The 27871-nt window shown below is 46.8% G+C and overlaps 1 long non-coding RNA gene across 1 annotated transcript; it reads right to left on the reverse strand.

The window, feature by feature from the left end:
* Positions 1-4701: 4701 nt before the first annotated feature.
* Positions 4702-27391, reverse strand: LOC127579510 (uncharacterized). The gene is made up of 3 exons (XR_007957680.1): positions 26387-27391; positions 11221-11327; positions 4702-4801 (listed from the first exon to the last, which is right to left on the reverse strand). It is a non-coding gene; the product is annotated as an uncharacterized LOC127579510 (long non-coding RNA).
* Positions 27392-27871: the final 480 nt, after the last annotated feature.

Raw genomic sequence — 27871 nt, forward strand, 5'->3', positions numbered from 1 at the left:
AGCGCTCAGTGTCATGGTGCCATGGCAACAAACTTTCCCTCAAGATTCAGCAAAACAAAGGAGCTGGTCAGTGACTTCAGGAAAGTGGGCAGTGTTCATGCAGCTGTCTTTATCAATAGTGCTGAGGTTGAGAGGGTTGAAAGCTTCAAGATCCCAGCAGCGAACATCACCAATAGCCTGTCCTGGTCCAACCACGTGGACGCCATGGCCAAGAAAGCTCACCAGCACCTCAGGAGTATGTCCCCTTTGACCCTCACCAACTTTTATCGATGCACCAAAGAAAGCATCCTATCTGGCTTGGTATGGCAACTGCTCTGCCCAGGACTTCAAGAAACTGCAGAGAGTTGTGGACACAGCCCAGCGTGTCACAGAAACCAGCCTCCCCTCCATGGATTCTGTCTATCCCTATCATTGTCTTGGTGAAGCAACCAGCATAATCAAAGACCCCACATACCTGGGTCATTCTCTCTTCTCTCCTCTCCCATTCCATAGAAGATACAGCAGCCTGAGGTCACGTACAGCTTCTATCCCACTGTGATAAGACTGTTGAACAGTTCCCTTATATGATGAGATGAACTGTTGTCCTCACAATCTACCTTGTTGTGACCTTGCACCATATTGTTTACCTGCAATGCACTTCCCTGTAGCTGTGGCACTTTACTCTGTGCTCTGCTATTGCTGTTACCTGTACTAACTCACTACACACTGTCCTAACTCAATATATCTGCACCGTGTAATGAATTGATCTGTACAAACAGGATGCAATACAAGTTTTTCCACTGAAACTCGATACAAGTGACAATAATAAACCAATACCTATCCAGTTGAGAGAATTATTTACATTTAAGTAGAACATAGTGATGGACTCAGACTTTCGGCTCACGTACACGTCCGTTCATCCCGGATTCTGCAATTCATCCACGCACATTATGTAACTTCCAGCAGTGAAGTAGTCACCAACTTACATTCCTTTGAATGGTATGCGGAAATGCTGTACAAATAGAAATGCAGGTCAGACTGTACAATGTTATCCCAGACTTTGATACAGCAACTTCCCAGCTGCATGAAAGACACATCCCAATTTACACAGATTGTTAACTCCCTCAGCGTGAACCCTTTGTCCACCCTCTTTACCATGAACATTGGAAGCTCATACACAAACATGGAAACAGACAGGGGCTCGAAGGATGTCAAAAATATCCAAGGAATAAACGCAGGCACTAACAGACCAGATGAAGCTTTGGTCAAACTAACTTACTGGGTCCTGACAAAGAATGACTTTGAATTCAATGATGAATGCTACTTACAAGTCAAAGGGACAGCAACAGGGAAGACTTATGTCCCAGTTTGTGTCAACATAACTCTGGCAGTCTGGGAAGAGATGGTCTTCTAGAAGTGTCCCAGGTGACTAATGTGTCATTATAGTTACCTACATGACATTTGGGGAGTGCGGACACATTCAAAAATGGATTCAGAGGTAGGCATTCAAATCTTTGACAACCAGCACCCAAAGTCAAAGCCAGAGCAACCAAAGAGAAAGTTGACTTTCTGGACACCACAACTTTTAAATTGGCATCAGAAAATGAGGGCCACAAATTTGCCATCAAACAATTTTTGAAAACAACAGAAACCCACACCCTGTTGCACACTGCAAGCCACCATCCAGAACACACATTCTGAGGCAGAGTAAATCACAACAGACTCACTTTCATCACATTTGCATCAAGTGGGAGGACCTCAACCAATCAACTTCACCGCATCATTCGGACTTCACAATATCACCGTGGACTTCACAACATGAGCAACACATCACACAGACAAAGGAGCTCAACTGTCCGTTCAACGGCAACGTCATCTCACCCAGTTCCACACATCCCCTGTGTCCCACCCATTGCCCCCACTTCCTCTGTCACCCACACTAACCTGCTTTCTACCCTTTCTCAGTCCTGATCAAGCGACTTTGACCTGAATCCTTCAGTGTTCCTCATTCCACAGGTGACTCCTGACCTGCTGAGCTTTGCCAGCAGTTCAGGGTTTTATTACAGACCAGTGGGGATTTATCCCAGGATGTGGAAATACTCCGCACTGCCTGTGAATAAAAAAAGAGGATGGAAGTGAAACTCGAGTGTGTCTCAGGCAGCTGAGTGACAGCGCCGGTCTCACACCCAGGCGGGAGCATTAACGGCTGATCTGCAGTCCCTGAAAGGGAAAGGAAGTCAGTGACAGCAGGTTAGTGTCTCTCAGTGCTGGAACAGCTGGGAGACCCAGGGACACCCATCCTGGGTTATTTCATGGTGTATTTCACAGACTGGGATCATCAGTGTGTTCCCCCTCTCTGCCCACACACCCAGAATGTACACTGTAAACTCACACCATCACTGCTGGCCTGAAACTGGTGGCTCGTTTACACATCACACTGCAACACCTTCAGCAGTCAAAGTACAACATGGCAACTCTGCCTGAGATCACAGTTTGAATGAAGCCACTGGGTTAAATTAAAAGCAATGGCAGGATTGAGCAGATCTCACCCACAGAATTATACAGCAGTGTAACTGGCCATTAATGTGGCCTAGCTCCATCACCAACACCTACAGAGTTAACAGAGATGAACAGGGTGAGTACCTGTGTGGAACTACGCACCAGGAACACCGACAACTGCCAGAACTGGATAGTAAATGGCCAGGACTTGTCCAAGTATCTGGGCTTCCATGTTCGCGGAGAAGTGGTGATTCCTCTGTTGATGCAACATGCCAGGCCCGTTGCCAAACCAGTGCTGAGATGTTCATGGCATCTCTTATTATAGAGCAGGGAACTCTCCAGTGGCACCAGATCATTGACGTTAGTTACACTCACTGAACAACCAGGTTACATCAGCTGCTCCCAGAATAGAGCTGCTGTGGGAATACCAGACTTTAAGTGACATGCCAAAGATCAGAATGTAATCTTTGGCAGAGAGCACCAGGTAAAGTGTACAGGGGCTGTGCCACCGGAGGGAAGGGATCACTAAGGATCCTGGGGCTTCACTATTTGGGGCCAATACTGTTTCTGACTGTGTCCTGCTCTGTCAACACCGGGCTCTGAGTTCTGCCATGACTGAGACTGAATGGACCCATTCTAGTGCTGCACCTGTGGGAATGTGTAACCAGGGGACATAGGTTGGAACAAGCTTGAAGGACAAATGAGGACAGGTGTTGGTAAATCCCACATCACGTATCATCTTCTCACAGCGAGGGAAGGACGGCTGCCACCCTTCCCTGGCCTGATCCTGTGTGACTCCAGTCCCACCAGTGTGGTTGTCCCTGCAGTGCCCATGCCAGGCTGTTGGTTGTACCAGTGCCCGAGGGGAGAACAGGGCCCCGATACACAGGGCTGTTGGGAATGTCGGACACAGGGGTGTCTGAGGAAAATGAGTGTGGGTGAGAATCTGGCGGGAGGTCTGTGTAGGCAGCTCCTGGTCTCACCTGAGTGAAAGGTGATACTTGGTGCACTGAGCCCTGGGTATCAGTGACGAGGACCAGAGAGTGACAGGACTGTGGGTGCCACTGACGTGTACTGCTCTGAGCCCTGAATGAACGTAAGCGGTCTCATCAGATTTATAAATTCATCCATTCATAAACATGCACAGGATGGAAACAAGCCCCTCAGCACAACATGTCCGTGCTGACCAAGGTGGCCGTGTGCACCAATTCCATTTCCCTGCGTTTGGTCCATACTCCCCAAAAACGTTCATCTTCCCGTCCCTGTCCATGTGTTTGCTTTAACCGTGTCATTGCATCTGCCTCTGCCACCTCCTCTGGCAGCTCGTTTCATTTACCCATTGATCCACCACTGTCTGTGTGGAACCCTCACTCCTCAGATTCCCTGTGAATATTTCCCCTCTTCCCTTCACTCTGTGCCCTCTGAGTTTAGACTCCCCCACTCTGGGGAGAAGACAGTGACTGTGCCCCTCATAATTTTACAAACCTCTGTAATGTCAACCTCAGCCACTTTCACTCCAGGGACGCAGTCCCAGCCGATCCAATCCCTCAAACTCTCCCATCCAGGCAACATCCCTGTGAAGCTTCTCTGCACCATCCCCATTTTAATCACATCCTTCTTACAGCATCGGACTGGAACTTCACACAACACTTCACACCAACACCTTGCAGAACTGGAACATGGGATCCCACCTCCGGTAACTGACTGCCTCTGTCGATGAAGGCATGCATACCATGTGCCTTCTTCAAACCCCTGCTTACCTATGTTGCCACCTGCAGGGAAATATGTACCTGTACCTCTCGGTCTCTCTGTTCAAGAACACCAGCTGGGGCACTGCCATTCACCATGGATGTCCCGGCATGCTTTTAAATCCCAAAAACTGCTTCACTTCCCAAATGTCTGAGTTAAATTCCACCTGCCATTCTTTTGCCCACTTTACCAATTGATCAGAATCCTGTTGTAACTTTAGACAACATTCCTCACTGTCCACGACACCACCAATTGTGGAGCCATCTGTGAACTTATTGATCACACCCCCAACATTTTGCTCCAAACATGGATATAGGTGACAAACAACAGGGGAGCCGCACCCACCCCTGCCACACATCACTGGTCACAGGCCTCCAATCTGAAACACAACCCTCCCCTCCCACCCCTGCCTCCTTCCGACAAGTCAGTGTTGTATCCATTGAGCAGCTCACCCTCTGTCCCATGTGATCTCACCTTCCAGATCAGCCGACCAGGCAGGACATTTTCAGGGCCTCGCCAAAAGTCATGTGGACAACTTTTACCAGCCTGTCCTCATCAAACTTCTTCGTCACCTCTGCAAACAAAACTCAGTCAAATTTGTGAGACATCATTTCCCACATACAAAGCAATGCTGACTGTCCCTTACCAGTCCCTGCCTTTCCAAATGCTGGGAGATCCTTTCCCTCAGAATCCCGTCGAGTAACATTCCCACCACTGATGTGAGGCTTACCACCCTGTAGTTCTCTGGCTTGTCCTTGCAACCTTCTTCAATAAAGCACAGCATTATCCACCCTCCTGTCTTCCAGTACTTCACCGATGGTTAAAGATGATACAACATTCTCTGCCAGAGGGCCAGCAATGTCCTCACCTACTTCCCACAACATCCTCATATAGAGACACCTGGGTTTCTCCAGATCATCTGCACCTTCACTTTCGTTTTGTCAGTGTGTTTCAGGCTATCACTGTCCCCTTCAATCTCCACACCAACTCCCATGTCTTTCTCTGCAGTAAATAAAGATGACCAGTGTCCATGTAAAAACTCACTCATATCCTGTGGCTCCACATATAGACAACAACACTGGTCCCTACAGGGACCTATTCCCTCCCATGTTGCCCATTTGCTCTGAATATACTCACAGAATCCTTCAGGACTCCCTGTTACATTATTGGCCAGGGATGTCTCGTGTCCCCTCTTTGCTTTTATAACTTCCCTTTTAAGTATATTCCTACATTTCTTATCCTCCTCCAGGGATTTATTTCATCTGAGCTGTCTAAACCTGATGTGTGCCTCCTTGTGTTTGCTGACCAGATCCTCAATATCCATTATGAATCTAATTCCCTTCCCTCACCCTGCCAGCTTTGCCGTTCACTCTAACAGGGAGATGTTGCCCCTGAGTTTCCTCTCCCACCTTTAAAGACTCCCACTTACTGGAAATCATTTGACCTGTTAACAGACTCTCCCAATCAACCTCACAAGTTTCTGTCTCATGACATCAAAATTTGCCTCTCCCCAATTTTAATACATGGACTAGCCTTATCTTTTCCCATCACTATTTAAAATATAATGGGATTATGGGAACTGGCCCCACAGTGCACCCCCACTTACACGTCAGTCACTGCCCAGCCTTATGTCCCAGGAGGAGGTTGTGTTTTGCCCCTTCTATGGGAGGAACAACTTCACATTGCTTAAAAATCCTTCCCTGGACCCACTCCATAGATGTTGCTCCATCTCATCCCTTCACACTGCAGCTGTCCCAGTCAGTATTAGGTAAGTTATAATCACCGACGTAAACCTGTTTATTTCCCTCTACAGATGCTGCCTGACCTGCTGAGTTCCTCCAGCACATTTTGTGTATTACTGTCACTGTCTATTATTCTGACAGCTGTCTGCAATAACCCTGCACATCCCTCCTCAAGATCCTGCTGGCTATTGGCAGGAGGAAGGGGTGGAGGTGGGCAGGGAATGGATATCTCATCATCCCATCAAAGTGAGCACACTATTCTGATTTCTATGTTCTACACATGTTGCTTCGCTGGACTTTCTGGATTATCCTCTCTAAGTACCACTGTGATATTCTCCTGATCAAAACTGCAACTTGCCTCCACCTCTCTCATACCCCAAGCATCCCGGTGCATTGAGCTGCCTGCCCTGCCCTGTAACAGCTATAACACAATAATCCCATGTGCCTACACATGACCTGGGTTCACTTGCCCGACCCGTCATTATCCAGATTTGCTTCATCCTTCCCATCTGCTACATTCATACTTTGGATACCATCCCTGGACAAGACCAGTTTAAACCCTGAAGAACAGCACCAGCAAATCCCTCCACCAGATTATTCATCACCTCCAGTTTTCAGGTGCAGCCCGTCCCTCTTGTACAGGTCACCTCTGCCCCAGGAGAGATCCCAATGGTCCAAGAATCTGAGCCCTTCCCTCCTGCACCAGCTTCTCAGCCACACATTCACCTGCCCTGTGCTCCTGTTCCTCCCCTCACCAGCAGGTGGCACCGGCAGTGATCGAGAGATGACAGCCCTTCAGCTCCTGCTTCTGAACCTTCTGCCTCAGCTCCCCATATTCACTCTGCGGGACCCCATCCCTTTTTCTCCCATGTCGTTTGTCCCAATGTGCACAACGACTTCTGGCTGCTCAACCTCCCCCTTGAGAATGTTCTGGAGCAGCTCAGAGATGTCCTTGACCCTGGCACCCGGGAGGCAACTCACCATCCTGGAGCCTCATTCCTGGCCACAGAGTCTCCTGTCTGTCCCCCTCACTGTGGGGTCTCCTATCACTACAGCTCCCCTTGTCTCCACCCTCCCCTGCTGTACACCAGAGCCAGTCATTGTGCCACAGAACTGGCTACTGCTGCTGCTCTCCTCTGAAAGGCCGTCCCCCCTACAGTTTGTCCCTCCAGTGCCCACTGAATGGGGGAATGGGTAAGGAGTCACATTCCTGGAAGCCGTCAGTGTTGTCCAGGCATCAGGAAGTATCCGAGATTGTGGCCCGAAGTGTCCCAGTGCTGCCTCCACCCATGGCTGCCCTCTGCAGTGATGGGACACGGGTTACATTTCCATGTTGAACAACACTTGGGGGGAGCACTGGGTGGAGCACGGACACCAGATGCACTGTGGGGGGAGGATTTCACTCTCCCTGCAGGGAGCTTGCAGTCCCACCAGTGACCAAGCCAGTCCATTACTGAAGGGTGTATCTGTCAGACCCGGCTCTAGAGCTGATGGAACAACTAACATGGGGGGTGGGATGTCACTGACGGGTCCTGCTCCTTGCTCCATTGGTCACAGCTGCAGGTGTCCATGGTGACACTGGTGAGGTGTCGGCAGCCGAGACCTCGGTACCACCCAACACTGGGACTATGGTGGGTCCTGTCACTGAGAACCGATACATCAGATGGATCAGTGACAGATCAGCAGCTCAGAACTGGGCCTCTGTGATGACCTGTGTGTGGAAGCAACAGCATCTGATCCGCCCACAATGGGCACTCATTGCACTGGAAGCAGAGGCCAGTACACCCAGGGAATATAGTGTGGGAGACAGGTCAGTCTAACCCTCCACACTGTACAGCAGGTACATCGACCAGGTAAAGTCCAACATTGCATCATCAGAAGACAGAGCAGTGGCGACCAAACACAGGACCAAATGGACAATGATCAGTCCATCCCCAGCACTGCACTGTGAGCAGAAACAACAGGACATCCCCAGCAGTGCAGGGAAAGCATCAATCTGGTACAACACACAGTACAGAGTCAGGGTAGTACAACTGCCCACAAGGTACTGTCAGAAAACAGGAAAATGGAACAGACAATACTGACTGGGAAGCACAGACAAAACAGGAGATTGAGGGTTCAGCATTGGACCGCAAGGTTACAGAGCACTATACCCCCAGCACTGTACTGTAAGGGGACATATCAGTACACCCCAACACTGTAGTATTAAGGGACAGACCAGTACAGCACAAGAAAGGTACTGAATGGGGACAGACCAGGACACTCCCAACTGTATTGTAAGGCGACAGACCAGTACACCCCCAACACTGTATGTAAAGGTACAGACCAGTACACCCCCAACACTGTACTGTAAGGGGCAGACCAGTCCAAATTCAACACTATTGTAAGGGGACAGACCTGTAAACCCCAGCACTGCACTGTAAGGGGACAGACCTGTACAAACAAAAAAGTATACTGTAAGGGGACAGACCAGTACACCCCCAGCACTGTATGTAAGGGGCCAGAACAGTACACCCCCAAAACTGTACTGTAAGGGCACAAATAGTACACTCCCAGCACCATACTGTAAGGGGAAAGAGCAACACAGCAAAGCAGTGTACTGTCAGGGGACACACCAGTACTTTCCCAATATTGTACTATAAGGGGACAGACCAGCATATTCACAACACTGTACTGTAAGGTATAGACCAGCACACCCCAAACACTGTACTATAAGGGGACAGACCAGTACACCCCCAACTCTGTACTGTAAAGGGGACAGTCCAGTACACCCCCAACATTGTACTGTAAGGGGACAGACCAGCACACCCCCAACACTGTACTGTAAAGGGACAGACCAGTAAACTCCCAACACTGTACTGTAATGAGGAAGTGAAGGGTTAAGAATTGCAACCATACCTATAACTGGCAAACAAAATATATATATATATGCATTTATATTTCTTTAGCAAGGACTAGCAAGCTGCTGACCCACTGGTTAGGTTGGAATGTTAAACTGCCTTTGTTTCGGGTAACGAACCATTCCGATATGTCAGACGGTGGCGATACTGAGTGTAATTAACATCGAGGTGAAGACTCGGTCTGAACAATGAAGGGTGATACCTACCTTTGAAAGCCTTGATTATAACTCAATTACACTAAGACAAAAGGTGTGATAGCTGTCTCGGGATCTCTATAGCTTGACTGAAACTCGCGGAGCCGTTTGCATGGGATGTGTGTGACAATTCCTGTGTAAATGTCTGTCTGCCCTTTGTTCTGGGAGAACTCGGGAAGAGAATTCTCCTGGAGGTGCACTGCTAATAAAGGTATTTGTTCGAATCGACCTTGTGGCACTGTGTTATTTACAGCGGACGGAAATGGAAAATTGATTTCGGGACGACAGTAAGGGGACAGTCCAGTACACCCCCAAAACTGTACTGTAAGGGGACAGACCAGTACACCCCCAACAATGCACTATAAAGGGCAAGACCAGTACACCCCCACCACTGCATGTAAGGGAACAGACCAGGACATCTGAAGCTGTACTGAAAGGGGACAGACAAGTACACCCCAACACTGTACTGTAAGGGGACAGACCAGTACACCCCCAGCAGTGTATGTAAGGGGACAGACCAGTGCACCCTCAACACTGTACTGGAAGGGGATAGACCAGTACACCCCCAACAATGTACTATAAAGGGAAAGACCAGTACACCCCCAACACTGCATGTAAGGGGACAGACCAGGACATCTGAAGCTGCACTGACCAGTACACGTGCAACACTGTATTATAAAGGGACAGACCAGTTCATCCCCAACACTGTACTGTAAGGGGACAGACCAGCACATTCTCAAATCTCTACTGTATGGGAACAGACCAGTATTCCCCCGACACTGGAGTGTGATGGTAGAGACCATTACATCCCCAACACTGTGCTGTAATGTGACAGAACAGTACACCCCCAACACTGTACTGTAAGGGGACAGACCAGTTCACCCCAACACTGTACTGTATGGGGACAGACCAGTACACCCCCATCACTGTGTCGTCCCGAAATCAATTTCCCTTTCCGTCCGCTGTAAATAACACAGTGCCACGAGGTCGATTCGAACAAATACCCTTATTAGCAGTGCACCGCTTGGAGAATTCTCTTCAGCACTCACTTCCTGAGTTCTCCCCGAACAAAGGGCACACAGACATTTATACAGGAATTGTCACGCACATCCCATGCAAACGGCGCCACGAGTTTCAGTCAAGCTATAGAGACCCCGAGACCGCTAGCACACCTTTTGTCTTAGTGTAATTCAGTTATAATCAAGGCTTTCAAAGGCAGGTATCACCCTTCATTGTTCAGACCAAGTCTTCACCTCGATGTTAATTACTCAGTATCGCCACCGTCTGACATATCGGAATGGTTCGTTACCTGAAACAAAGGCAGTTTAACATTCCAACCTAACTAGTGGGTCAGCAGCTTGCTAGTCCTTGCTAAAGAAATATAAATGCATATATATATATATTGTTTACCAGTTATAGGTATGGTTGCAATTCTTAACCCTTCACTTCCTCAACTGTACTGTATGGGCACAGACCAGTACACCCCCAACACTGTACTGTAAGGGGACAGACCAGTACACCCTCAACACTATACTGTAAGGACAGACCACTCCATCTCCAAAACTGTACTGTAAGGGTTCGGACCAGTACTCCCCCAACACTGTACTGTAAGGGGACAGACCAATAAACCCCTAACACTACTGTAAGGGGACATACCAGCACTTCCCCAACACTGTACTGTAAGGGGCCATACCAGTACTTCCCTAACACTCCACAATTTGCAGAAAGACTAGTACAGGCCTGTGGTACTATACTGTAACATAACATAACAATCAATACTCTTCACTCCAAGGACACAGATCAATCCACCCATAGTAACCCACTGCAAGGACACAATTCTCTCCTCACTGACCACTTCACTGCAAGGACACTTGCCTCTTCCCCCACAGTAACAAAGGAAACAAAGGGGCCTGGTGTATTGTGTCCAATTTCACCACCAATGGTATGGTTTATAGACCACTGGTCAGGTGGGGACCATCAGTTTATTCCTGCCGGTGGTGAAGTGCTTGTTCACTGCTCCATGACGCTCATGTACATTCATACCCCTCTCCTGCCCCAGTGTCACTGTGATGTCAATGCCGCATGTTGTTTACACTTTGTATCAAAAGTACAGTTTGTAACACTATTTGCTTTAACAGAACTAAAAGCAATGCCAACCTGGGTTTCTACAGTTGTGGCATCAGTGAATGTATTTTCATTGTTGTTGTGCAGACCTTCAGGAAGGGGTGCTTGGTGTTGTCTTTTGTTGCCAGAGATGCACACCACTGAAAAATAAATTGGAGTTAATTTTCACCAGGTTGATATTTTTCAAAACTGTAACAGGCACAACTTCTGATAGTGCCAGTTACTGTGCACTGGGGCCTTAAACTGAACACTGGATTTAATATCAGAAATTTGAACACACTTACAATAAAAATTGTCATGTTTTGTCGAATACGTATCCACCTGAAGTAACTTACTGTTACGGTGAAGCTGAATACACACATATCACCTCACTGTAAGGTCACAGTTGTGTACAGCACAATAACTCATGGCAAGAACAAGCTCGATACTCCCACACTCACTCACTGTACAGGCACAGTTCTATAAGCCCACGGTACATCACTGTAAGGACATATTTCCATTCACCCCCTGCAGTTCCCTGTAGGGTCACAGCTCTGTACATCTACTGGAGGTCACTGTACCAACGCATCTCTTTTCACACACAGTACTTCAGTGCAATGAAACAGCTGTGTACACCTGCACAATAATATTGCAGGGACACAGGCCTTTTCACCCACAGCACCTCAATGTGTAGACACAAATGGATATGCACACAGGACCTTGCTGAGCAGACAGAGAAGTATACACACAGTACTCATGGTAGATGCATACACACAGGGATTACCTCACTGTGCAAACACAGATGTACACAACTACAGTACCTCACCGTACAGACATGAATGTACATGCCCACAGTACCTCACACTACAGACACAGATCTACACATCCACAGTACCTCACTAAACAGACACAGATGTACACACACACTGTCCCTTCCTGTTTGCTGCTTTTTCAATGTACAGCACCCTGCTGAAAAACATGTCTCTTTACACCTTACAGCATGCACCTCACATCACCTCACTCTAAGTATATAGTTTTATACACCCACCATAACTTATTGCATTGACACAGTTCTATACACTCACTGTGCCTAATGATAAACATAAATCTCTTCACACACACAAAATCCCTCAGGAGAAGCCTGCTGGTCGTTAATGCATTAACAGCTATTTGCTGTTGCTCCTACACTATCTAACTTTTTCAACCCGGTTTGAAATCCTTTTTCCAAATGTGATATTACTCCACTATGACATCAAGGAGTGCCAAAGGATCTAAAACTACCAAGGAAGATGACCCTCCTGCATCTTTGGAATCTATTTTATAATTGCTTGGTAAACATATAGGTGATTCTTCTGAACAACTTCAACAGCAATTTCAATAGCTTAATTCCAAGTTGGACTCTATTCAAAAAACCTCACACGATCATGATGGACGAATTGCAGTGAATGAAGCGACTCTTTCGATTTTGGATGGGAAAATGGATGATTTAGTAAAGCTTTGTAAAAAGCAATCAAAGTCCAATGAGAAATTAATGCAGAAGCTTATCTATTTAGATAACAGAAGTAGAAGAAACAATTTATGTATTCTGGGTCTTATAGAATCAGGTGAAGGTAACTAGCCTACGGAATTCTTTGCCAACCTTTTGGCTCAACTACTTCCTACTACTTTAAAGTCTCTGCCTAAGGTTGATCGAGCATACAGATCACCGCTGTACAAACCTCCTATGGAAGACAGACCCAGGTCAGTGATTATCTGTCTGCATGACTTTCAAATTAAAGAGCTTCTAATTCATGACTCCCATCGATGAGGAATGATTAATTACCAAGATTACAAGATCAGAATTGTTGAAGATTTCTCACCTGAGGTTATGAATGAACACGTTAAATTTAAAAAGGTCATGTCAGAACTTTATAACAAAGGCTTCAAGCCTTCTCTTCATTACCCTGCAAGGCTTAGAATTATTCTGAAAAATGACTCACAGAAGTCATTTCATTCGGCTGAAGAGGCTCAAGATTTTCGGGACACTGAGGATTTATTTTCTGCATGAACATTTATCATTTTTACTCTTGGTAACCCCTGACTAATACCTTGGATGTCTCAGTCTTTTGATTTTTGATATGTTACTTTACATATATTCTTTTGAGGTTTTTTACTAACAAGACTTAATAAGGATACTTGTTATTTTATGTTCAAAATTGTGTTTTTTTTCAGTTTACTCTTTTGACTGGGTTGGAATTACCTAACATTGAAACATAGGGAGCAGGACTGCCTGGGTTAATACACTGTCTGTAGGATTAGCTGCCGGCCATCTATTGGTCAGCTTTCTGTCTTTGGGTGGAGGGAGGTGGGGTGGTTTCTCTCTTTGGAATCTGCTTTAGGCTCTCAGCCAAGTCTGTTGCTTGGTTACCTTATCTGGAAATTCACTGTTTGGTTTGAATCTACATTCCAGTGGGGTTAGTTTATTATCCTTACTTTTTAATTGCAGTTAAACAATATTAAAATGGATCAAATTATTAATTGACATAGTTTTAGTGTGAAAGGGTTAAATCACCCTGTGAAATGAAATAAGACTTTTGCCTATATTAAAAAATTCAAGGTCCCAATTATCATTTAACAAGAAACTCACAGACATACTTGTGATATTTCACACTATTTCTGTCAATGGAAAGGGCTGCAGTTTCATTCCTCTTTCCCAGCTAAATATAGGGGGAGCGTCTCAATGGTTGTAGATAATACAGGTTCATTTATACAGGTTCATTTGTACAACACAAGGTAATAACTGATACTCATGGATGTTTTGTTTGGCATCAGGACAATTAGAGAATAGATTAATGGTATTTGCCAATATTTATGCCCCGAATATGGATAACCCAGCTTATTTGAACAATTTTTTGCTCTCTTGCCAGATTTGAATCTTTATTCTCTGGTTTCAGGAGGAGACTTGAATTTTTGGTTAGATTCAAGATTAGATAGGTCATCCACTAAACCAGCAGCTCTTAATAAATCAGCTTTATTTCGTCAATCGCTTTTAATGAAATTTGTCATTACCGATGTTTGGCATTTTTTACATCCAGAAGATAAGGAATATTCATTTTTTTCTCATGTTCACCACACATATTCCAGGATTGACTTTTTTTATTGATAGTCAAATGATTCCATTAGTTTGATCCTGTGAATCCACTTTCAGACCATGCTCTTGTGTTTTTATGTTTAAACCTCCCCAGACTTCCTCAAACAAATAGAGTTTGGCATTTTAACTTAGCTTTGTTATCTGATGAAGACTTCTTAAAATTTTTGGAGAAACAAATTATTCTTTTGTTTAAAGAGAATACGCCAGGAGGGACTGTCAGTCTTATTATATGGGGTGCTTTTAAAGCCTTTATTAGAGGACAAATTATCTCTTGTACAGTAAACATTCAGAAAAAAGCTAACAGAGAGTTAACTGATTTAGCTAATCAATTGAAGACATGAGACCAAAAATATGCCTTGGATCCTGTAGTAGGAAAGCACATGGCTGTCATGTGACATTAAAACACTGACCCCTCTGGTCAGAGGAGACCATTGCTTATCGGATCAGAAGTGACACCACTGTCAATCAAGGTTTGACTCCACCCCACCCATCAGGTGTAAGCATAGCGATCGGCCTTGGAGGGCACCTTTGTTCCTGGGCCTGCCTGAACATTGGCCTTGGTAAATACCTTTGTCCTTGGTAAATACCTTTGTCCTTGACCCCTAACCCATTGGTCTGTCTAAATTACCTGTTCTGACTCCATCCAGCCTTCCAGCACTATAAAGAATACTGCACATTTCTGGCTTGCTCTCTCTCGACTGTCCAGGAATAGTGAAACAATGCTGCAGAGACCATTGGTAAGAGTGTGCACCACGAGGTTTGGGAGTGTCTTAGTCAGATTCCAGGGAGTGTTAGAACCAATGCTTGTCTAGGTCAAGGTGTTCAGGCATTGAAGTGTTTATCCCTTGATAAGTTGTAACTTGTTTATTGTGTGTGTGTATCTCACCCTCATTATGATTTCCCTTACTTTTGCGATCTCCTGTCTGTGTGTATGTGAGCGTGTACATTCATTCCCATTCATGCTGTTCCTGTGTTTGCCTTTGCGATTAAACTATTTTTAAGATCCAAAGCCTGTGTCCAGAGTCCTCCATCTTTAAGATCCCCAAAGAATCTTTTTCACACAACAGATCCAGATCCTGTGTTATACAAAAGGTGAGTCGAAATTAAAACTAAATATGATCTCCTTTTAACATATCCAATTGAGAGTCAACTTTTAAAAGATAAAAGACAATTTTATATTCATGGAGATAAAAACAGGTAAATTACTGGCTATCCCATGAAAAACCTCTATTGCTAGATGGCAAATTAAAGAAATTTACAAAGCTAATGATGGTTTAGAGATCTGATCATTAACTGATCATTTAGAGATAAATGATACATTTAGAGAATATTATTCTAAACTTTATAGCTCTGATTCTCCTAAAGATGATACTGTAATGAATAATTTTTCAACCAATTAAACGTTCCTACACTCTCTGCTGATAACTGAAAACAATTGGATCAATCTATTGCGTATGAGGAAATCGTCAAGGTGAAACATCCATTGCACTCTGGTAAGACTCTGGGTCCTGATGTATTTCCTGGAGAATTTTATAAGGCCTTTGCCTCTTTGATTATACCTGACTTATGTTCTGTTTCTTGGGACTCTTTTAAATTAGGTAGGTTACCACAATCCTTCAATGAAGCTTCCATTTCACTTATTCTTAAGAAAAAAAGAACCCAACGGAATCTTCTTCATACAGACCAATTTCTTTACTTAATGTTGATGTTAAAATTTTATCTAAAGCTTTAGCTCATAGATTGGAAAATATTTTACCATTAATTATATCTGATGATCAGACTGGATTTATTACAAATCACTATTCCCATTTTAATATGCATCTTTTACTGAATATTATCTACTCTGCCTCTATGGAAATGTCAGAATGTGTGATATCTCTAGATGCCGTGAAAGCCTTTGATCGAGTTGAATGGAGTTATTTATTTAAAACTTCAGAGAAATTTAACTTTGGGCCCGATTTCATTCAATGATTAAATTACTTTATTTATCCCCCTCTACTCATGTTCTTACTAACTTTCAAAATTCTAAACCTTTTAAATTTAAATGTGGAACCAGACAGGGATGCCCTTTGAGCCCTTTGCTGTTCAATCTGGCTTTAGAACCCTTCACTATTGCTTTCTGAGACACTAGATATATCGCTGGTATCTTTAGAAGAAGTATTACCCACAAAGTTTTGCACTATGCTGACGATTTACTGCTTTTTATCTCTAATGTTGAGACCACCTATGCTTTCTCTACTTACCTGTTTTAGTCAGTTTTCTGGATATAAACTGAATTTATACAAGTGAACTTTTCCCTTTGAATATCCTGCTGCCATTTCATACTAACCTTCCTCTGAAAATAGGAAGAAATCATTTTACATATTTGGCTGTAACAATAACTAAAAATTATAAACACTTATTTAAAGAAAACTTTCTCACTTTATTGAACTATGTGAAAAGGGTTTTATCAAATTGGTCACCTCTCTCTATACCATTGGCCAAATTAATTCTATTAAAATGATTATTTTACCTAAATTGATATACTTATTTCAGTCCTGACATGTTTTTATTCCTAAATCCTTTTTAATTCTCTCAATTCAAATATAACTTCTAGAACACAGAACATAGAAAACCTACAGCACAATTCAGGCCCTTTGGCCCACAAAGCTGTGCCGAACATGTCCCTACCCTAGAAATTAAGAGGCTTACCCATTTTTCTCAGCTCCATGTGCCTATCTAACAGTCTCTTCACAGACCCTATCGTATCCGCCTCCACCACTGTTGCCGGCAGCCCATTCCATGCAATCACCACTCTGAGTAAAAAACTAACCCCTGACATCTCCTCTATATCTACTCCCCAGCACCTTAAACCTATGTCCTCTTGTGGCCACCATTTCAGCCCTGGGGAAAAGCCTCTGACTATCTACCCTATCAATACCTCTCATCATCTTATATACCTCTATCAGGTCCCCCCTCATCCTCCGTTGCTCCAAGAAGAAAAGGCCGAGTTCCCTCAACCTGCTTTCATAAAGCATGCTTTTGCATTCCAGGCAGCATCCTAGTAATGAACCCTCTCTATGGCTTCCACATCCTTCCTGTAGTGAGGCGAACAGAACTGAGCACAGTACTCCAAGTGGGGTCTACCCAGGGACCTATATGGCTGCAACAATACCTCTTGGCTCCTAAATTCAATTCCATGCCATCCAGGTCATCTATAAAAATCACAAAGAGCAAGGGCCCCAGTCCCTGAGGTACATCACTGGTTACACATGGCCCCAGTCCCTGAGGTACATCACTGGTTATACAAGATCCCTGAGGTACATCACTTGTTCCACATGGAAAAACAAACATCCTAGATTAAATAAAGTTCACTTTCAGAAAGTTTAAACAAAATGGAGGTTTTGCCTTACCCAACTTTAGGATTTATCACTGGGCAGTCAATGTACAAAATCTTACACTTTGGTTACACGACATTAATCATGAGGCTTGTCCAGTATGAGGTTCTTTCGAAGCTAACTCTGTGAAAAATGTTTCTATTATTTCTTTGCTTGGCTCTTCACTTCCTTTATCATTGAATAAACTAATGGATGCTCTGCTAGTTAAACATGCTTTGAGGACTTGGCTGCAATTTAGAAAATATGATGGTTTAATGGAGAATTTCTTTGTCCAGTCCCATTTTCACTAATTGTTTTTTTTAAAGCTTCAATGACTGATGTAGTTTTTAAAGAGTGAGATAGATTGGGTCTTTCTTGTTTTCAGGATGTGTTTGTTGGAGGAAATCTCCCTTTGTTTGAATAATTGCCAACTAAGTATAGTTTACCAAAACCCCACTTTTTTCAATATTTACAAACCAGAGACTTCCTCCGATCTCAATTACATACATTCCCTATGAGTCCTGATAAGAACTTAGAAGATGTAATTTTTTTAATTTGAAGCCTTGTTATGATGGCTCAACATCTAATATTTATGCTAGATTATTGGGAACAAGTAAGGTTCCCTTAGACAAAATCAGAAATGCTTGGGAACAAGATTTGCATATTTCAATTTGAGGAAACTCAGAATAAAATTTTTAACTTGGTCGATACTTCATCATTATGTACACGTCATTCCCTCCTTCAGTTTAAAGTGGTCCATAGAGCTCATCTGTCCAAAGACAAGCATCTCATTTTTATTCAGATATGTCTCATTATTGTGAGGCTTCTTTAATCCACATGTTTTGGACATGTTCGAGCTTTAAAAAAATACTGGATAGAGGTATTTCAAACTTTCTCTGTGCTTTTTAAAATAAATGTTATGCCTAATCCTTTGACTGCATTATTAGGGATTGTTGGAGAGAAAGATACAACTTTGGAGACTTCTGATTTTTGTGTAATGGCCTTTATTTCTCTTATAGCCAGGAGGGCTGTGTTGCGTAAGTGGAAGGAAGTTACTCTGCTGACTCATGTTCAATGGTTACGGGATGTTATATCAGACCTAAATTTAGAGAAGATCCGTTGTTCAATTTCTGTATTTAACTTAGACTTTCAAAGCCTGTGGGAACATTTTTTGAACTATTTTCAAAACCTTTGATCTGGAGTAAAGTACAGATATTGGCTGATATTATTATGTATTAAGGGTTTTGCTTTGTCCTTCTTTATTTACGAAACAGTTTCAGTCTTGGTCATGGGTTTAGATTTTTTTAAATAATAAAACTATTCCAATTTAATGGTGACTAATTAACGATCATTTTTGTTTATCAATATGGGGTGTTGTGATTTCACATCTGATTTAACACACTGTATTTTGTTGCATGTTATCTATTTTCTGATTTCTGTACTCTGGATTTTCTGTGTGGAATCAATAAAAATATTGTAAAAATAAAGGAAAAAATTTCTCACTGAGATCTCAGCTGTAAACAAACTGAGCACCTCACTGCAACAACACAGCTCTTCACCATGAGTAAGGACAAAATCCTGTACACCCACAGTACATCATTGAACAGACACAGCTCCATACACCAGCAGCATCTCTCTGTGAGAACACAGCTCTGAACAGCTGCAGTACCCCACAGTAAGGGCACTGCTATTTATGCCCGCTGAGCTTCACTGTAAACACACAGTTCTGAACACAAATAGTCCATCATTTTCAGGACAGTTCCTGAGACACCCACATAACTGCACTGAAGCAATGCAGATCTCTGCACCCAGAGTGCCGCATTTTAACGTACCCCTGCAGTAACTCAATGGACACAGACCTAAACAGCAAAGTAGCTCACCATATGTACACAGCTGCATACACACTGAGCACCTCGCTGTGAGAGCACATTCCCATATATACCTGCAGTAACGTAATGTAAAGATGAAGCTCTGGGCATGCATCGTACCTCACAGTAGGGACATAGCTGAATACACCACAGTACTTCATTGTAAAGATACAACTCCACACTGCTGCAGTACCTCATGTACAGACACAGCCTGACAAAGCAGCAGAAACACACTTTAAACATATGTTGGGGTCCAGTGCAGCTCCTCAGATCTCACTACAAATCCCCCAGTGCACTGACAACTGGTCAGTTGGTAGCCATCAGTTTATTCCTGCCATTGGTGAATTGCACTTGGCTCTTGTACATACATAACTCACTCCTGCCCTGGTGTCACAGTTATGTCACAGCCACATGAGTTCCACACTTTGTATCAGAAACACATTGTGTAAAGTTATATTTTAATTGAAACAATCAGACAGGAATGCCAACCAGCTTCCAGCGGTTCTGTCATCAGTGAATTGTTGCTGATGCATTCCCATCACTGCAGTGCAGACCACAAGGAAGGATGGTTCATGTTGCCTTTTGTTCCCAGAGGGACGTTCACCACTGAAGAAGGATGGGAGTCACCGTTAACCAGGTTAATCTATTTTAAACATGGAAGCAGACAGGCAGAAATGTTCATGGAGCCACCCGCTGTGCACTGCAGCCTGAATTGATAAGCAGACCTGAGATAAGAGATCGGGCCACATTTACAAAGCATTGTGGTGTCTGGCTGAATAAATATAAGGCTAAAGTAACTCACTGTGAGGGAAGTTCAATCCATGCAAATCACCGCACTGTAAGGCCACAGTTTTTAAGAATCACAATAAAACATGGAGTGAACACCCACAGTACCTCACTGTAAGGACACATCCCCAGACACCCAGAGTACCTCACAGTAAGGACACATCCCCAGACACCCACGGTACCTCACACAGTAAGGACACATCCCAAGACACCCACAGTACCTCACAGTAAGGACACATCCCCAGACACCCACGGTACCTCACACAGTAAGGACACATCCCAAGACACCCACAGTACCTCACAGTAAGGACACATCCCCAGACACCCAGAGTACCTCACAGTAAGGACACATCCCCAGACACCCTCAGTACCTCACTGTAAGGACTCATCCCCAGACACCCACAGTACCTCACTGTAAGTACACATCCCCAGACACCCACAGTACCTCACTGTAAGGACTCATCCCCAGACACCCACAGTACTTCACTGTAAGGACACATCCCTCAACACACACAGTACTTCACTAGTCACCACAATACCTCCTTATAAGGAAACAGCTCTAGATACCCTCAGGTCCTCAGTGAACTAAATAACTCACCGTAAAAACAAATCTATATTCCTTCAGAATACCTCACTCTAATAACACACACACACACACAAAACTTCACTACAAATACAAAGATCTGTTAGCATATATCATCACACTCATAGGACACAACTGTATACAGATTAATCACCTCACTGCAAGGACACATCCCTTTGCACACTGATCCTCACTGTCAAGTCACCCCTCTATACACAATAATCATGGGAGTGTAATGACAACCCTCTGTACACACTGCTTCTCTCTGTAAGGACACAGCTCTATATACTCCAGCAGTAACTTACTGGAAGGACAAACTCTGTACACCTGCCGTAACTCACTGTAAGGACACATCTCTGTACACCAGCAGCAATTCATGGCAAAGACACAGCCCTGTACACCAGCAGTGACTCACTGTAAGGACACATCTCTGTACACCAGTGGTAACTCGCTGTAAGGGCACAGGTCTGTACACCAGCAGTAACTCTGTGCAAGGACAAGTCTCTGTACACCAGCAGTAACTCAATAAAGTGACAGAGCCCTTTGTGACAGTGTGGGGAGTGCACACTGTCTTCTTTCTATGGATGGGAAATAAAGGACTTGGAGGCATAGGTTCAAGTTGAGAGTGGAGTGATTTATTGGGAACATAACAGGCAAGATTTCCTTTCAGATGGTGAACGATATATGGAATGAGCTGTGAGAGGAAGTTGCTGAGGCAGGTATATTCGCAACATTTTGAAGCTAATTTTCAATGTTAGTGTTTGCAATTAATGTTGGACACGTGGAGAGCAAAGGGTCAGAGGGATATGGGCCAAGTGTGGGCAAATACAATGAACTAAGATGGGCATGCTGGTCAGCATGGAACAGTTGGGCCAAATGTTCGGATGATTCAATGACACAGTAACGGATTGTCAGCACACTGCTCTGTAAACCTGTAGTAATGCACCACAAGGGGCCAGACACACACAGACACAGTCATAGCAGCACTAACTCACAGCCAATACACCAGTACTAATTCATGTACAGAAACAGCAGCATAGACCAGCACTAACCGACTGTAAGTATGAAACTCTATATACAAGCAGAAACTCATATTAAAGACACAGCTCAATACAGCAGCACCAAGCTAACACACATTCAGACACATACACCAAGAGTACATCACCAACAGGACACATCACAATTCACTCCAGTTCCCCAGAGTAAGGACACAGCCCAATAAACACACGCGACATCACAGCAAAGATACATGATTTTCAGAAAACAACTACATCCCTGCAAGGACGCATTCCATACTCATGTACAACATCACTGGAAGGACACCTTTCAAGACACCCGGAGAATATCCCTGTGAGAATACATTCTCTGCACCCATATGGCAGCACTGTAACCATACATTCTGGGCAAACACAAAATCTCATGCAAGCAGATATTCCACAATCCACATGGCATCAGTCTATGGTTAAAATTTATGCAGCCACACAATGCTGTTCCAAGGATATATTCCTCAGACACACACGATCTAACAGTGAGGACACAGCCCATTGAATGAATGATAATTAGCATTCACTGGATTCTTTCTATACACACACAATGAAACAATTTGATCTCATCCATACACCCACACTGCATCAGTGTAAGGACACATTCTGTACACCCACACTGCATCAGTGTAAGGACACATTCTGTACACCCACACTGCATCAGTGTAAGGACACATTCTGTACACCCACACTGCATCAGTGTAAGGACACATTCTGTACACCCACACTGCATCAGTGTAAGGACACATTCTATACACCCACACTGCATCAGTGCAAGGACACATTCTATACACCTACACTGCATCAGTGTAAGGACACATTCTATACACCCACACTGCATCAGTGTAAGGACACATTCTATACACCCACACTGCATCTCTGTAAGGACCCATTCTATAAAACCCACACTAAATCGCTGTACAGATACATTGTATACACATTGTGGAGTAGTGGGGGAGCGAGGTGAGGAGGCAGTTAGTGCGGGGAGGGAGGGGAGTGAAATGTGAGCAAGGGGGAGGGAGGGGAGAGAGCAGGGAGCAGGGGTGGGGTAGTGTGGGAGGGTAATGAGGGAGTGGGAGAGCGGAGGAGGATGATTAATGGAAATGGATGGGCGATGGTCGAGGTAGGTGGGAGTGAATTAGCAGGGAGTTGTGATGGCGGGCAATGGACGGGGAGTGACGGAGGATGGAGGGGGAAGGAGGGAGGAAGGATGAGGGGGAGGGATTGTGAAGGATCTGGAGAGGGTGTGAGGGGGAGGGATGAAGAGAGGGAGCTTGAGAGTGAGGGGAATGTGGAGGAAGGGTAGAGGGAATAGAGGGAGTGGGAGGGGGAGGGAATAGAGGGAGTGGGAGGAGGAGGGAATAGAGGGAGTGGTAGTGGAGAGTGGGTAGAGGGAGTGGAAGGAGAGTGAGTAGAAGGAGTAAGAGGAGGAGGGAGTGGGAGGGTGTGGAGCGGAATGAGTAGGGGAGAGGGAGCGAGGCAGTGTGGAGGCAGTGGGAGAAGAGGGGGAGGGGGAGGTAAAGGGGAGAGGGGAGGTAGTGGGAGGGAAATGGAGAGGGTGGAGGAAGTGGGAGGGGGAGGGAGTTGAATGGTGGATGTAGTATGAGGGATTTGGGGGAAGGGTAGGGGTTAGGTGTGAGGGAGGGGAGCAGGAGATGGGTGATGGGGAGGGGAGAGCTGGCATTGGCAAGGGTGGGAAAGGGAGAGTGTGGGGGACAGTGTAGGGAAGGGGAGAGAGTCTGGGGTCTGGGAAGGGGTGTGGAGTGTGGGGAAGCGGGTGTGGGAGGGTTTTGATGTAGGAGGAGGGATTTGGGTGTAGGAGGGTGGACTGGGGTGTGGGATGGGGGAGTGGAGTGTGGGAGGAGTGCAGGGGATTGGGAGGAGGGCAGGGGGGTTGGAGTGTGGAAGAGGGGAGAGGGTGCAGTGTAGGGTGTGAGGAGGGGAGGGGTGATGGAGAAGGGCGTTTGGGGAGGTGTGTTAGGGAGGATGGTTTGAGGGGTTGGGGAGGGGTGTTGGAAAGGATGGGGATGTGTGGGGGAGTGGGAGGAGGTGAGTGAGTGGGGTTTGGGAGTGGGCAGGAGGGGAGGGTAAGGGGTGATGTGTGAGGGGGAATTGGATGGGGAGGGTCTGGGTAGGGAGTGAGGATGGGCTGGGAAGGATGGGGAGGGAGGGACAGGGGATGGAGAGGGAGTGAGGATGGAGAGGGGGAGGGGATAGGGAGGGGGTGGGGATGGGAAGGAGGAGGGGGATGGGGAGGGAGAGAGTTGGGATGGGATGGCAGAGAGGGAGGAGGAGAGGTGAGGTTGGGTAGGGAATTAGGATGGATTGGGGTGTGGAGGGAGGGTGGAGTGGGATGTGGAAGGAGGGTGGGCTAGTGGGTTGGGGAGGGATAGAGGAAGCGAGTGGGATGGGGAGAGAAATGGAGGGTGTTGGGGAGGGATGGGAAGGGAGTGTGGGATGGGTGATGTGTGGGAAAGGGGCAAGAGGGTGAGGTCTGGAGGAAGAGGGGGAGGTAGGGGGAAGGGGATGGATGGTGGTGGAGGGGCTGGAGGGGTGGAGAGAGAGGGTGGTGGGAGCGGGGAATGTGGGGGGAGGGTATGAGGGGTATTGGTTTGTGGGGAAAGGGGATTTTAGGAGGGGGAGGGAGGGAGGGGTAAGTTGGGGAGGGGGTGAAGGCAGCGAGGAGATAGGGGTTAGGGGAGGGGTGGAAGCGGAGTGGGGGATAAAGGGTGAGGGTGGGAAGTGGAGAGAGTGGAAAAGGGGAAGCGGATGGAAAGAGTGAGAGGGTAGGGGGAATGAGAGGAGGGGTGGGGGAAGGGGTGAGGGGGAGGGGCAGTGGCAGTGGGGGGAGAATGGGGAATGGGGAAGAGTGGAAGAAAATGGGGAACAGGGGAGAGGAGTAGGGGCAACAGGGGAGGGGATATTGGTGTGTGGGTGGTGAGGAGGGTGAGAGGGAGATGGGTGCGAGAGGGGACGGTGAGTGAAGGAGGGGGGTGGGAGGGTGAGGAGGTGGAGAGCGTGTGGGAGGGGGAGAGTGGGCAGGAGGGTGAGGAGGCAGAGAGGGCAGGGTGGGGAAAAGGAGGCAAGGGGTCGGGGTGGTAGGGAATGGAGGGGGAGTTGGAGGGTCGAGGGGGAGTGTGGTGGGTAATGGGTGGAGGGGAGGGGTAAAGGGATTGGGAGATTTAGGCTGAAGGGGAAAGGCAGGGGGAAGGTGAGTGAGAGTGGGAGGTGGGAGTGCCTGGGGTGTGTGGGAGATGGATGGGAGGGGAATGGGAGGGGAGGGGAATGGGAGGGAAGGGGGAGTGGAAAGGGGAGTGGGAGGGGCAGGTGATAGAGGAGGGTAGTGGGAGTGGGTGGGGGAGTGGAGTGCAAGTGGGAGGGTGGGCAGTTGGAGGAGGGAGGAATGGGAGGAGGTGGAGTGGGAGGGTGAGGGGGAGGTGTGTGAGGGTGGAGGGGAATGGGAGGAGGTGGTGGTGGGGGAGGAGGAGGTGGGGGGTGGAAGAGTGGGGAAGAGTGGGGGAGGCAGTGGTGGGGGAAGGGAGGAGGCGGAGGGGGTGGGGAGGGGAGGAGGCAGAGGGGGTGGGGGAGGGGAGGAGGCGGAGTGGGGAGGCGAGAGCGAATAGGACTGCTGTGAGGAACCGATGGGGAGCAACACGTTGTGGGGAAGGAGAGAGAAGAGTGGGGAGGGGGAATGGAGAGGGGGAGGGGAGGGGAGAGAGACCAGGTGGAGAGAGACCAGGTGGAGAGAGAAAGAGGAGGGAGATGGGAGGGGAGGGGGAAGGAGGTACAGAATGAATGGTCGATGCACAACAAGCAAATTTCGGCAACAGAACCAGTTGAACAAAGAGGAAATGTGCAGAAACGATCCAAACAGCAAAATCCCAAGGAAGCGCGGGCCATCACCACAGAGAAACAACGTGTGTGATGGGGACACAGGGATCAGGTACATCACATCCACCCCCCAGGTCTAAGCGAAGTTCAGCTCTGATCGGTGTTAACCAGAGGAGAAGCACTGACCTGGAGAGAGACCGAGAACGGAGATTCGGGCAGTGGCAGGGAAAGAGACGAGAGGGGTAGACAGGTGAGAGCGGCAGTATCTGTGAGACAAGGGTTGAGACGGAAGAAGTGGGACCTTTCGGAGTTAAAACACAGTGCAGTCGGACAAGGTCCAAGGGCAGAGAGGGGAGGGCGAGAATGGAACCGCGCAGAGAAGCCGAGAAAGTGAGAAAAAATGTTCGTTCGGATCAGGGAAAAGAAAGTCGGATATCGTGGCGGAAGACGAGGGAAGGGGGAGGGAGGATACATTAGAGAGGGTGAGGCAGAGAATCAGGTCAAATAACAGAGTGTGGCAGCAAAGGAGCAAGTACGAGGGAGAAGGAGAGAGAAGTACAGAACAGCGACACAAGGCAAACCTGTGCATCCAGTGAGGGGCTCTCCCCCAGACCCGCACTGACCTCTCACTAGTTGCTGAATCCGCTGGAGACCGGCACCGACCTGCATTTGCAGCGGCAGGTGAAGCTTCACTGGCCCCTCAGCCACACACAAAGGGGGAGCACTGAAGCTCGCAGGTTGCCTCCCGCTGCTCTCCGTCTCCCCTGCCAGGTGAGTTGGAGGTGCGGCGTCAATGGGTGGGCTGAAGGTGGGCGGGGCGTATGTCTGGGCTCAGAATAAACAGTCGGTGGCACAACAAGGGATCTTCATTGATGCCGACAGCAGGAACATTGTGAACAGAGGAGGGAAACCGCACACCCGGCAGCAACTCGCACACAGGGATTGCTTCCGCAGGGAAACGGCGTGGAGTCGTCAAACGTCAATTCCGGAGACGGTTCAAATAAATTAGGGTCAGTCAGGCGGAAAGTGGTAAAGTTGATTATATTACATTCTTGTCCTATGTCCCAGGGTGCATGAAAAGCATCGGTCGCAGGAAGTTTGCAGAGTAAACGGTATAATGATACGCACAACAGTAAATACAACGACGAGCGCAACAGCCGCAGACTGGGGCAGAGATTGCCCTTTGAAGTACTGTATCAAAATATATTAAAGTGACCACAAGGGAATAATCGAGAGAGATCGAGTGAAGAGTACGGGGCAGCGCCACCGGGAAGGGGTGTGAGAGAGGTGACTGGGTCAGAAGTCTGACAGCGGTGGGGAAGAAGCTGCACTTATGTGGACGTCCGGGCGTTCAAGCTCCTGCATCTTCTCCCTGAAGGTAGAAGAGAGAAAAGGGTATGGCCAGGGTGACAGGCATCCTTGCTGAAAACATCCCGCAGGGTGAGAAGATACACAGGGACCGGACGGAGCGCACAGAAGCAGGAATCACTGTGGAGACACAGAGACTGCGGATGCTGGGATCTGGAGAACAGAGCAAGGTGCCAGAGGAACTCAGCGGGTCGGGCAGCACCTGTGGAGGGAAATGGACAGTCGATGTTTTGGACCGAGAGCCTTCACCTCGATAGAGGGGAGAGAGCCAGCACAAAGAGGTGAGGTGAAAGGCTGGAGCAAGAGCTGGAAAGCGACAGGTGGATCCAGGTGAGCGGGTGATGGGCAGGTAGGGGAGGGAGGAGCGCGAATAGCGGCAGAGGCGGGGAGGTGACAGGTGGAGGCAACAAAGGGCTGCAGCTGGTGGGAAGGAAAGGAAGGTGGAGCTTGGAATCAAATAAGGGAAGGGGGAGGGCAGATGGGAACATTGGGGGGGGGGTGGAGAGGAGACCCAGTGGGCGGAGTGTGGGAGATGGGCAGACGGAGTGGGGGGAGGAGGGGAAACAGGGCGATGGGGCTGCGGTGGGTGTCGGAGGAACTGGGTGATCAGGAGGACACAGGAAAGGGACAGAGCGGGAGCAGGAATCTTTATATTTATTCAATTGGATATAATTCAATAGAAATACTGAGCCGGCAAAGCCAGGCCGGGAGTGAGGATCACCTGGCCGAATGGAACAGCG

The sequence above is a fragment of the Pristis pectinata genome, chromosome 17 (genome assembly GCF_009764475.1).
Source record: "Pristis pectinata isolate sPriPec2 chromosome 17, sPriPec2.1.pri, whole genome shotgun sequence".
Taxonomy (NCBI): Eukaryota; Metazoa; Chordata; class Chondrichthyes; order Rhinopristiformes; family Pristidae; genus Pristis; species Pristis pectinata.